The sequence below is a fragment of the Ahaetulla prasina genome, chromosome 1 (assembly GCF_028640845.1).
Source record: "Ahaetulla prasina isolate Xishuangbanna chromosome 1, ASM2864084v1, whole genome shotgun sequence".
Taxonomy (NCBI): Eukaryota; Metazoa; Chordata; class Lepidosauria; order Squamata; family Colubridae; genus Ahaetulla; species Ahaetulla prasina.
The window spans coordinates 330,378,822-330,389,736 of record NC_080539.1 but is presented as its reverse complement, the minus strand read 5'-3'; positions in this window follow the sequence as shown (position 1 = coordinate 330,389,736).

Genomic DNA, 10,915 nt, shown 5'->3' with positions numbered 1-10,915 from the left:
GCGGATGGCCAAGAAAAGAGTCGGCCAATAATCCAGAGCCCGATGGCCTAGAGAAAGAGCTGGGAGGAAAACAGCCCCTCCGACCAGCTCAAAACACCACCAGAACTGAACCGCGCAGGTCAGAAAGAACTAGGACGCCCAGGTTATTTGCGTGACTCGTGAAAAATAACATGTAAATAAATATGTAAATAAGACCAAGTGTTTTCTGGGAGGGAGGTGTTATGTATTAACAGTTGTGCCTTTAAATATTTGAGCGGAAATCAGCACGTTGCTGATTGGGCGAACCTCAACAGAACTGTATAAAAGGAGAGGTTTTTGCCCCAGCCTGTTGCTGGGTTCACCCTATATTAAAGAGCTGTTGTCACTACCCTGGTCTCCAGCCTCGTTACTTCCCGAACTTAACACTAACAATTTAACTTTCTTGGGTAATGAAGCTGCAAAGAATTGACTTAGGCCTACATGGATGTAAAACTATTTTTCCCAGTATCAGAAAGACTGGTCTTTTTAAACTCAGTATGTTTTCTAACAAATCTTTATTTTTAAGAGGATCTAGCAATAATACAGAATTGATAACAACCTGTTTTCAACTTTCACTGTATGATGAGTCAGGTGATCTCCAAACCACAGTGATCGTAGATTTGAAAAGGCTAGATTGAAACCTATTGCTGAAATCGGAAAATAAATTAAATAACATAAATCTCTTTTTTGTCAATGGATGAGGGAAAGAAAGAAGCAAACAATTTACAAGGTCACAATAAAAAAGTTTCAATGACTACTATTGTGAAAACAATCCCAGCACCAGCAACCCCATCTCCCCAGGACCCTCAAAAAGCCAAACAATATTTCATTTTAAGGCTATACCTGCTAGACAGAGGACAGAAAGTTAAAAATAAAGACCATGTCTTTTGCCAGAGTTCTGTAACCCTTTCTCAAACCTTTATTCTGAATGATAATTTGACTTGTTTTTCTGATTCTTTTTGTTCAGTATTTGTCTGGTAGAATTTTAGCAGTTTTATGTGCTGCCACTAAGATTAAGGGGCTCTGGGCAAAATGTTTTCCAGGTCATCCTCAAGCACAGGGGTGCTTAAATCTGGCTTGGGGGGCTGGCCTGGAAATAGCAAAGTGCCTGTTTTGGCAGGCAAAGTGCTGCAAGAGGCCGTCCAGGCTGAAAATGAGGTGCAGGGGGATCATGCACGCACGCATGCCTCCCGTGTCCCGCTTTGGTTGGGAGGGTGCAGGGCGCCCTGTTTTGGGCAGCAGGAGATATCCATCCCATCTCCCCCTACTTACAATGCTGATCCGGCCCTCGAAGAAATCCAGTTTGACATCCCTAGTCTAGCATATTTTGATCTGTGTACTCCCTTCTCTCTCTCTCTCTCTCTCTCTCTCTCTCTCTCCCTTCCTCCCTCCCTCCTTCCTTCCATCGCTCTCTCTCTCTCTCTTTCTTACATTGAGAGCGTATGCACCAAGACAAATTCCTTGTGTGTCCAATCACACTTGGCCAATAAAAATTCTATTCTATTCTATTCTATTCTATTCTATTCTATTCTATTCTATTCTATTCTATTCTATTCTATTCTCTCTCTCTCTCTCACACACACACTCCCTTGTTCTTTTTACATCTCAACAGTATCAATTCTTTATCTCCTTGCTCTTCCTGTGCCTTGAGCTGCTGGCTTGATTAGCAGAGAAGAGGGGAGCAGAGAGGTAAAAACTGAACAGTGAGGAAAAGAGACACAGATTTGTGGTGACGGGACTTGGGACCATCTAGGCTTTGGATGTCCACCCAGATCCACCTCCAGGTTTCCATGATTTAAAGATTTCAAATAATGACTAAGGCTGTATTTTGGTTCTGATGCTGAAGTGGTTATCAAAAAAGTTTTTCTTCAAGTTCTGTTTCAGTTTGTTTCATATTAAAGCTGCTGTTTATTCGGCGACTCTTGACCCAATTTATCTAATATAGAATTTTTAAAAAGCTCTCTCAAGCATCCATTAAGTGAGAAAGGCTGATGAATTGATACTGCAATGTGAGTACATAATAATATTGTGCATTTTTAGCACTCTCTTAAAAAACTGTAAAATAATCTGATAATTGCCATTAGGAGAAAACAAAGAATGGGATGAAGTGTCTTAAGGCCAAATGTTCTATCAGATGGCTGTTTCAAGTGCTTTCCCCTGGTCTTTGAACTGGCAGAAAAAACATCCTGGCATAAATATTCTGCCCTGACTGCCAAGACTTATTCTGCCATAACGACAAGCCCAGTGAATGGTGTTGCCGTTATATTTTTAATGAGGGACAAGTTAAGAAAAGCATTCGGAGGATTTTCCATCTTTCATTTCCCCTACCACCAGGCATTAGCTGCCAGCGGCAAAACCCTCACAATCACTCTCTCTAATGTGAACAGCTGCTTGGAGTGGCATGTTTAAACCCTGTCAATTGACCAAGTAACAAGTTGCAGGTGATAGAATGCTATTGTACCATGACAGAAATGATATAATAATGTACTTTTGTGTTGACATCTGATGCAAGTATGTAAGTCAAGTTATTCACATGATATCATATTTCCCCCCTCATATCTTCTGCAGATGCCCAGAGTTAGGCAGGATCAAGGATTCATCTTGGTCTGCTTTGTATTTTCCAAACTGGCAGCCATGTGCCTGTGTAGCGCACAAGTGGAATACAAAACATCTCATTTTCTGATTCTTTTTGTTCAGTATTTGTCTGGTAGAATTTTAGCAGTTTTATGTGCTGCCACTAAGATTAAGGGGCTCTGGGCAAAATGTTTTCCAGGTCATCCTCAAGCACAGGGGTGCTTAAATCTGGCTTGGGGGCTGGCCTGGAAATAGCAAAGTGCCTGTTTTGGGCAGCAGGAGACATCCATCCCATCTCCCCTACTTACAATGCTGATCCGCCCTCGAAGAAATCCAGTTTGACATCCCTAGTCTAGCATATTTTGATCTGTGCATTCCTTCTCTCTCTCTTTCTTACATTGAGAGCGTATGCACCAAGACAAATTCCTTGTGGGTCCAGTCACACTTGGCCAATAAAAAGTCTATTCTATTCTATTCTATTCTATTCTATTCTATTCTATTCTATTCTATTCTATTCTATTCTCTCTCTCTTTCTTACATTGAGAGCGTATGCACCAAGACAAATTCCTTGTGTGTCCAATCACACTTGGCCAATAAAAATTCTATTCTATTCTCTCTCTCTTTCTTACATTGAGAGCATATGCACCAAGACAAATTCCTTGTGTGTCCAATCACACTTGGCCAATAAAAATTCTATTCTATTCTATTCTATTCTATTCTATTCTATTCTATTCTATTCTATTCTATTCTCTCTCTCTTTCTTACATTGAGAGCGTATGCACCAAGACAAATTCCTTGTGTGTCCAATCACACTTGGCCAATAAAAATTCTATTCTATTCTATTCTATTCTATTCTATTCTATTCTATTCTATTCTCTCTCTCTTTCTTACATTGAGAGCGTATGCACCAAGACAAATTCCTTGTGTGTCCAATCACACTTGGCCAATAAAAATTCTATTCTATTCTCTCTCTCTTTCTTACATTGAGAGCGTATGCACCAAGACAAATTCCTTGTGTGTCCAATCACACTTGGCCAATAAAAATTCTATTCTATTCTATTCTATTCTATTCTATTCTATTCTCTCTCTCTCTCTCTTTCTTACATTGAGAGCGTATGCACCAAGACAAATTCCTTGTGTGTCCAATCACACTTGGCCAATAAAAATTCTATTCTATTCTATTCTATTCTATTCTATTCTATTCTATTCTATTCTATTCTATTCTATTCTATTCTATTCTATTCTATTCTATTCTATTCTATTCTATTCTATTCTCTCTCTCTTTCTTACATTGAGAGCGTATGCACCAAGACAAATTCCTTGTGTGTCCAATCACACTTGGCCAATAAAAATTCTATTCTATTCTCTCTCTCTTTCTTACATTGAGAGCGTATGCACCAAGACAAATTCCTTGTGTGTCCAATCACACTTGGCCAATAAAAATTCTATTCTATTCTCTCTCTCTCTCTCTTTCTTACATTGAGAGCGTATGCACCAAGACAAATTCCTTGTGTGTCCAAGGTTTTGCCCCAGCCTGTTGCTGGGTTCACCCTATATTAAAGAGCTGTTGTCACTACCCTGGTCTCCAGCCTCGTTACTTCCCGAACTTAACACTAACAATTTAACTTTCTTGGGTAATGAAGCTGCAAAGAATTGACTTAGGCCTACATGGATGTAAAACTATTTTCCCAGTATCAGAAAGACTGGTCTTTTAAACTCAGTATGTTTTCTAACAAATCTTTATTTTTAAGAGGATCTAGCAATAATACAGAATTGATAACAACCTGTTTTCAACTTTACTGTATGATGAGTCAGGTGATCTCCAAACCACAGTGATCGTAGATTTGAAAAGGCTAGATTGAAACCTATTGCTGAAATCGGAAAATAAATTAAATAACATAAATCTCTTTTTTGTCAATGGATGAGGGAAAGAAAGAAGCAAACAATTTACAAGGTCACAATAAAAAAGTTTCAATGACTACTATTGTGAAAACAATCCCAGCACCAGCAACCCCATCTCCCCAGGACCCTCAAAAAGCCAAACAATATTTCATTTTAAGGCTATACCTGCTAGACAGAGGACAGAAAGTTAAAAAATAAAAGACCATGTCTTTTTGCCAGAGTTCTGGTAACCCTTTCTCAAACCTTTATTCTGAATGATAATTTGACTTTTGTTTTTTTCTGATTCTTTTTGTTCAGTATTTGTCTGGTAGAATTTTAGCAGTTTTATGTGCTGCCACTAAGATTAAGGGGCTCTGGGCAAAATGTTTTCCAGGTCATCCTCAAGCACAGGGGTGCTTAAATCTGGCTTGCGGGGCTGGCCTGGAAATAGCAAAGTGCCTGTTTTGGCAGGCAAAGTGCTGAAAGAGGCCGTCCAGGCTGAAAATGAGGTGCAGGGGGATCATGCACGCACGCACGCCTCCCGTGCCCCGCTTTGGTTGGGAGGGTGCAGGGCGCCCTGTTTTGGGCAGCAGGAGACATCCATCCCATCTCCCCCTACTTACAATGCTGATCCGGCCCTCGAAGAAATCCAGTTTGACATCCCTAGTCTAGCATATTTTGATCTGTGCATTCCCTTCTCTCTCTCTCTCTCTCTCTCTCTCTCTCTCTCTCCCTGCCTCCCTCCCTCCTTCCTTCCATCGCTCTCTCTCTCTCTCTTTCTTACATTGAGAGCGTATGCACCAAGACAAATTCCTTGTGTGTCCAATCACACTTGGCCAATAAAAATTCTATTCTATTCTATTCTATTCTATTCTATTCTATTCTATTCTATTCTATTCTATTCTCTCTCTCTCACACACACACACACTCCCTTGTTCTTTTTACATCTCAACAGTATCAATTCTTTATCTCCTTGCTCTTCCTGTGCCTTGAGCTGCTGGCTTGATTAGCAGAGAAGAGGGGAGCAGAGAGGTAAAAACTGAACAGTGAGGAAAAGAGACACAGATTTGTGGTGACGGGACTTGGGACCATCTAGGCTTTGGATGTCCACCCAGATCCACCTCCAGGTTTCCATGATTTAAAGATTTCAAATAATGACTAAGGCTGTATTTTGGTTCTGATGCTGAAGTGGTTATCAAAAAAGTTTTTCTTCAAGTTCTGTTTCAGTTTGTTTCATATTAAAGCTGCTGTTTATTCGGCGACTCTTGACCCAATTTATCTAATATAGAATTTTTAAAAAGCTCTCTCAAGCATCCATTAAGTGAGAAAGGCTGATGAATTGATACTGCAATGTGAGTACATAATAATATTGTGCATTTTTAGCACTCTCTTAAAAACTGTAAAATAATCTGATAATTGCCATTAGAGAAAACAAAGAATGGGATGAAGTGTCTTAAGGCCAAATGTTCTATCAGATGGCTGTTTCAACTACTTTCCCTGGTCTTTGAACTGGCAGAAAAACATCCTGGCATAAATATTCTGCCCTGACTGCCAAGACTTATTCTGCCATAACGACAAACCCAGTGAATGGTGTTGCCGTTATATTTTAATGAGGACAAGTTAAGAAAAGCATTCGGAGGATTTTCCATCTTTCATTTCCCCTACCACCAGGCATTAGCTGCCAGCGGCAAAACCCTCACAATCACTCTCTCTAATGTGAACAGCTGCTTGGAGTGGCATGTTTAAACCCTGTCAATTGACCAAGTAACAAGTTGCAGGTGATAGAATGCTATTGTACCATGACAGAAATGATATAATAATGTACTTTTGTGTTGACATCTGATGCAAGTATGTAAGTCAAGTTATTCACATGATATCATATTTCCCCCCTCATATCTTCTGCAGATGCCCAGAGTTAGGCAGGATCAAGGATTCATCTTGGTCTGCTTTGTATTTTCCAAACTGGCAGCCATGTGCCTGTGTAGCGCACAAGTGGAATACAAAACATCTCATTTTTCTGAGCAACTACTATTCAATGGCATACTGTTTCTAAATATGGAGGTTCTATTGAGCTATCACAGTCAATCGCAGCTGATAACCCTGTTGTCCCTAACTATATTGTTACATTAATCTGCTAATTAAAAATGTTCTGCTGTCCTAGTCAACGTTAATCAAGTTAATGTCACCATAATTCACCAAGGTAAAGAAGTAGCAGAGCATGTGATATTATATAAACTCTAGAGAGAAGCTGATGCTGCAAAGTTCCCATCTGGTTCACTGAACACAGCAAGTATGAAGGGAGGGAGAGTTCTTACCTGGAAGATTTCACGAACAAAGAATTACATGCAATCATATGTCCAAGGTTTTCCCCTCCTCATCCAGCTCAACATTCTAGCACATATGGCAGTCAGATGTGGCATCTGCATCATTCTGTGAAGTATCCTTCACAGTGTTTTTCTTTTTCATAGTTTGAAGCTGAACAATTATACGGCTATTTGCCTAAGGAAAACTGATCTCCTCAATTTGTTGCCCTGTGAATATTTCATTGAACTTACCCTGGCCTGTCACTTGGCTAATGGAAGGCAGTTCTTAAGTAGCATGTAATTTCAACTTGACGTTTATCAGCATTATTTCCAAAAGCAAGGAAATGTTGCTTACTCCTACCATGCAGCTGAGAAAACTACGGTCCTCCAGATATTGATAAACTATGATTCCCAGCATCCTTCCTCATTGGTTATGCTAGCTGGGGCTGATGTTCAGCAATATCTAAAAGACTCCAGGTTCCTCATCTCTGTTTTGTCAGGTTGTTCATCTACTATAATTCCAACTAGGATTATTATTGTCAATAAATATCAGTAATGTTTACTTGCATATTTTCAGTTTGTTGATTAAGCATTTATATCTCACTTTTCAGCCTGAAAGACTCTCATGGTTACTTACATAATAATATAATAACCAACTTGTTCCTTGTTATACTGTTGAGCCTTCCAAAGGTTTGAAGTATTTAGTATGTACTTCCTTTCCCAGTTCTATCCTCACAATAATCCTGTGAGGTGGATTGTATTGAGAAATAAGGACTTGTCCTAAGTTATCCAATGGTTGAGGTTGACTCCATCTAAAACCATCATCATCTTTCTTAACCAAAGTGTAGTAAAATACAAAACAAAAAACCCAACAATACAAGGGGTTGCTGGTGAGACTGCTTGACTCTCACAGTATCTATATGGCTGATTCAATCTTGCAGGATTGATATACTCCAGGTTTCTTCATTTAAAATGGACCAAGGAAATACACCTTTCTCTGAAGCAGTCTCTGCCCTCTGGAACAAGGTTCTTCCTGAGGTCCAGATAGCGCTCCACTCTGAGGTTTAGAAGTGCTGTGAACACTGAGCATTTTACTCAGGCCCTTGGCAAAGAAGGAAATCCCTTGCCTCATGAGGCTTGCCCTCTTTTTATCTTTTCATGTTTATTGATTTTATTGCAATTTCTCTTTTTGATACCATCTTTTCCCAAAAATAAGACCGTCTTATATTTTTTAACCCCGAAATAACGCTTGGCCTTATTTTGGGGGGAGCAGGTCTTATCATTTTGGGGTGCGTGGAGCAAGATGGGGCTCCTCTTGCCGTCTTACCTGATTTCCAGCTCTGCGTTTAAATATTTTCAGGGAGGGCTTATTTTCGGGGGGAGGTTTATTTTAGTGCATGCGCTCAAAAGCACGATTGGTCTTATTATCAGGGGATGTCTTATATTCAGGGAAACAGGGTGGTTGTGAGCCACCCAGAGTCATTGTGAATTGGGAGCCATACAAATTTAATAAATTATTCTTTTTATTATTACAAATAAACCCAATAAAATAAACTCAAAATCCAGTAAACAATACTAAAACAACCAACACAACAATAATAATCAGTGCCAAGGACCAAATGTCTATATTTGTTACAAATATTAATATTTAGAATATTTAATTTTAAATAAATTCGAACTATTAGCTAAATAGGAACATGATGCAACCACCAGGCTTGCTTGTTTAAATAAAAAGGCTTTTTATTTTAGAATAAAGCCCTTTGAAAGGCATCAAATTTCTACAGAGGGTGGGAATTGATTCCATAACCTGGACTTTACCACCCTGTCTGGGGAGTTTATTAAAACTCTGCTATCAGGTCTAAAATGACCAATACTAATGTCAGGTTCTGGGAAATGGCCACCAGAATGTTTTGTAGAACTTGAATTCCTCACTCCTAGTCCAAAATTATAAAACTAGATAGGAATACAAACTAAAAAAGATATAGTATGAAAGGCTAAGTGTGATGGATAAAGGGGGGGAAATTTTAATTGTGTAGCACAGTGGACAGCTCTGATGAGAGTGGGTAAGTTTCGCATGGTCTGTTGTTTTCTATCAAGCCAGTTGAATCATTCATAAGGGCCACTGTTCTGAAATTTTTTTCAGTCCACTCAGCTCTTCCCCCAGGGACACCTGCGTTCTTGCTTTAAAATGTCAATAGGAATGTTATTAAAAGGGTCTGTCACTATCTCCTGTAACACTGGCCTTGTTATTTTGCTGTTCCTCGTGGAATGGAATGTTCTGAATGCTTTCCTGCCAAGTGTGACCGGGTGGCAAGAGTAGGAGAGATCTGCAATTTAATTATTTCAACATCACTGGAAATATGGAAAGAACATCTCTTTGAAGAACAAAAGCATACCAAAAAATACAGAAGCGAGCAGAAACGAGCTACACTGCATGGCCGTTTTTTGGTTTTTCTTCTTTGAGTCCGAGATCCTGCTCAGCTAGCTTCTTTGCCATTGTTAGTTATCTGGTTACTGAGCCAATTTGACATGATGACTGCATAAACTAGAGGTAAATTGCTGTAGTACAATGCCTTGCTTTTAAAAATGTATGCCTAATGTAAGATAGGGATAAAACACATACATGTAGCTGCATTTAGCCCCAAAAGTTGTAAATCCTTTACGTTTTTAAAAAGGAAAGAAATAACTGGTTAGGATTAGGGTGGCAACATCAAGAATCTTCCTGCACAACCTCAAGAGAGTGGGTATGGATGCTTCACAATATTGTGGATTTTGGGTTATTTTGTTTTTTGTTGATTTGAGAGAGGGAGGAAATCGGCACCTTAACCTTTTTAAAGAATTGCACCACGCCAATTTAATATGGGATGTAAATCCAAGAGAATATTGTTCATGCACCAAGCAGTATTAAGTAGTGATTTTGTAAGAAGTAGAAACCCAACCACAATCTTCTATTCACACAAATAAATCTGATAAAACTGAGCTACATCTTCATAGTTATCCATTTTCCCTTTGAAACAAATATTTCTACATCATATTAATCTTGAACTGCTTTCCAAGAGCACTGTATTGTGGCAGAACTTGGTTTACCTTGCTAAGCTATAAACTAGAGGGTTGGGGCTAGGGAAGTCCCAATAGAGAATTATCAGGCCTCTTGGCTAGACTGAGAAGTTAAAAAACATCTCAAATGGTGCCAGTAGCAACTGACTTCCTTAATGTTGCTAAGGAAATTACATAATTATCTCCAAGGAGTCATCAAGAGTCAATCTCAATTTTTACCTCCACACTTACAGAAGAAAGGGAATTGGGACCAAATAATTATGGCTACATTGGAGTTACAATTCTAGTTTTATAATTAAGAAAATTTGCTCCCTTGGTTTTTTTTTTCCTGTTCAGTTTCATCTTCAACCTGACAATAAAGAACAAGTCCAATAATTTTATCTTCCTAAACCCTTTGTTTCTGTAGTGCCTTTTCCTCTAGCTGAAGATAGAAACTGAAAAATTGTATTCCTGTTGGATTGTTCCTCAGATGCTTTTGCATTTTTTTAAAAAAATGCAAATACAGCAGCATGGCAAACACAGCTTGATTAAACCTTGATGCTATCTAGACCTTCTGTAAAAATCCATGCATGCAGACAAATTGCACTACAGAATGCTCATTTGCAAACACACAAGCATTCAGATACTTGTCCACTACTGCAAGCTATTATTTTTCATCATTTGATCTCATTTCTTTGGGTTGTCTGATCAAATAATGGCATGGAATTTCCAGCCGAGATGGACTTTCTTTTAAATACTTTTTGAAATGTCAGTTACAGAACTTCTAAAACAACATGGTAAGATTTATCATTCTAAAGATTCTTCTTGCTCTTAATCCAAATTGTTTCATAGTTCCATACATATTCCTTATTCACATTACTGTATTTTGCTGCAGATAGACAGTCTGCCTTCCATATTTTGAACAACCCTTGTAATTCTCTGCCATTGATCATCCTGGTTGGTGTTATTGAGAATTAAGTCCAAAATCTCTGGAGAACATCCAATTGCCAATGTACACACTAAAGAAACGTTAGCAAACAAGCTCCAAAACCTTCGGTACTCTATCCTCTGCTTTGGTGCGTAACACAAAGAGCTAAGCCTTT